This window comes from Brassica napus, chromosome C6 (assembly GCF_020379485.1).
Source record: "Brassica napus cultivar Da-Ae chromosome C6, Da-Ae, whole genome shotgun sequence".
In the NCBI taxonomy this organism is placed as follows: domain Eukaryota; kingdom Viridiplantae; phylum Streptophyta; class Magnoliopsida; order Brassicales; family Brassicaceae; genus Brassica; species Brassica napus.
The window spans coordinates 47,349,705-47,352,317 of NC_063449.1; positions in this window are offsets into that span (position 1 = coordinate 47,349,705).

The following is a 2,613-nucleotide window of genomic DNA, read 5'->3' on the forward strand; positions in this document are numbered from 1 at the left end:
GATGTTGAAAGAGGTTTGAAGCCTTTCTTGTGTCCGTTTTTAAAGAAAATAGCGATTTTATAGGGGTTATTCCACCGATTTAGAGAGTATTATGAAGTTTTATTAAATTAATTAATAAAAAAGTATAACAATTCCCATATATCATGAAAGTGAGTTTAACATACATTAATACAAATGTGGAGTGTTGTTAGAAATTTTAAAACAACACTAAAATGTTTGAGCTTAAGTATATAGAGCGTTTAACGTAAACCTCAATATTTTCGTTGTAAAGTGTTGTTAGAAATTTTAAAACAACACTAAAATGTTTTGGCTTCAGTATATAGAGCGTTTAACGTAAAAATCAATATTTTCGAAGGGGTTGACACATAGATTTTGAGAAAATTTTTAAAAATATAATAATATTGCTTTAATGCATAGTTGCTTCATGTACTAATATATGATAATGGTCAAAGAGGTTTGGAACCTTTGTTGTCTAAATTTCTCTAGAGAATAGCGATTTTATAACAGTTAGTCCACTAATTTAGGTTGTATATGAAGTTTTTACAAAATTAAATTATAAAAAAAATTGAACGATGCTCATGCACCATGAAAGAGATTTTAGCATACATTAATACAAAAGTAGAATGTCGTTAGAAATTTTAAAACAACACTTAAGATTATAGGTTTCGGTATATAAAACAATTATCAAAATTCTATATTTTTGTAGGGGTTAACACATAGATTTTGATAAACATTCAAAAAATATGACAATTGTTTTAATGCATAGTTGCATCATGCACTAACATATGATGATGTTGAAAGAGGTTTGGAGCCTTTCTTGTGTCCGTTTTTTCACGAAAATATCGATTTTATAAGGGTTATTCCACTGATTTAGGGAGTATTATGAAGTTTTACTAAATTATTTTTTTTTTTAAATTGAACGATGCTCATGTACCATGAAATAGAGTTTAACATGCATTAATACAAAAGTAGAGTGTTGTTATAAATTTTAAAACAACACTAAAATGTTTAGGCTTCAGTGTATAGAGCATTTAACGTAAAACTCAATATTTTCGTAAGGGGTTAACACATAGATTTTGAAAAAAATTAAAAAAATATAACAATATTGCTTTAATGCATAGTTGCCTCATGTACTAATATATGATGATGGTCAAAGATGTTTAGAACCTTTGTTGTTTCCATTTCTCTAGAAATCGCGATTTTATAATAGGTTAGTCCACTAATCTAGGGGTATATAAAGTTTTACTAAGTTAATTTATAAAAAAAATTGAACGATGCTCATGTACAGTGAAAGAGAGTTAAGAATACATTAATACAAATGTAGAATGTGGTTAGAAATTATAAAACAACACTAAAGATTATAGGCTTCAGTATATAAATCATTTACCAAAATTCAAAATTTTTGTAAGGGGTTTAACACTTAGATTTCGAGAAAAATTTAAAAAATATAACAATATTGTTTTAATGCAAAGTTGCATCCTGCACTAACATATGACGATGGTCAAAGAGGTTTGGAACCTTGTTGCCTTCATTTCTCTAGAGAATAGCAATTTTATATGGTTACTCCACTAATTTAGGGAGTATATGAAATTTTACTAAATTAATTTTAAAAAAAAATTGAACGATGCTCATGTACCATGAAATAGAATTTAGCATAAATTAATAAAAAATGTAGAATGTGGTTTGAAATTTTAAAACAACTCTAAAGATTATAGGCTTCAGTATATAAAACAATTATCAAAATTCAATATTTTTGTATGGGTTAACACATAGATTTTGAGAAAATTTCAAAAATATGACAATATTATTTTAATGCATAATTGCATCCTGCACTAACATATGATGATGTTAAAAGAGGTTTGAAGCCTTTGTTGTCTCCGTTTTTCAAGAAAATAGCGATTATATAGGGGTTATTCCACCGATTTATGGAGTATTATGAAGTTTTACTAAATTAATTGATACAAAATTATAACAATTCTCTTATACCATGAAATAGAGTTTAACATACATTAATACAAATGTATAGTGTGGTTAAAAATTTTAAAACAACACTAAAATATTTAGGCTTCAGTATATAGAGCGTTAACATAAAACTCAATATATGATGATGGTCAAAGATGTTTGGAACCTTTGTTGTCTCCATTTCTCTAGAGAATAGCAATTTTATAATGGTTAGTCCACTAATTTAGGGAGTATATAAAGTTTTACTAAATTAAATTATAAATTAAACGAAGCTCATGTACCATGAAAGAGAGTTAAGCATACATTAATACAAATGTAGAATATGGTTAGAAATTTTAAAACAACACTAAAGATTATAGGCTTCAGTGTATAAATCATTTACCAAAATTCAATGTTTTTGTAGGGGTTACACATAGATTTTGAGAAAATTTCAATAAATATGACAATATTGTTTTAAAACATAGTTGTATCATGCACTAACATATGATATGATGGTGCTGAAAGAGGTTTAGAGCATTTGTTGTCTCCGTTTTTCAAGAAAATAGAGATTATATAGAGGTTATTCCACCTATTTAGGTAGTATTGTGAAGTTTTACTAAATTGTTTTTTTTTAAATTGAACGATGCTCATGTACCGTGAAAGAGAGTTTAG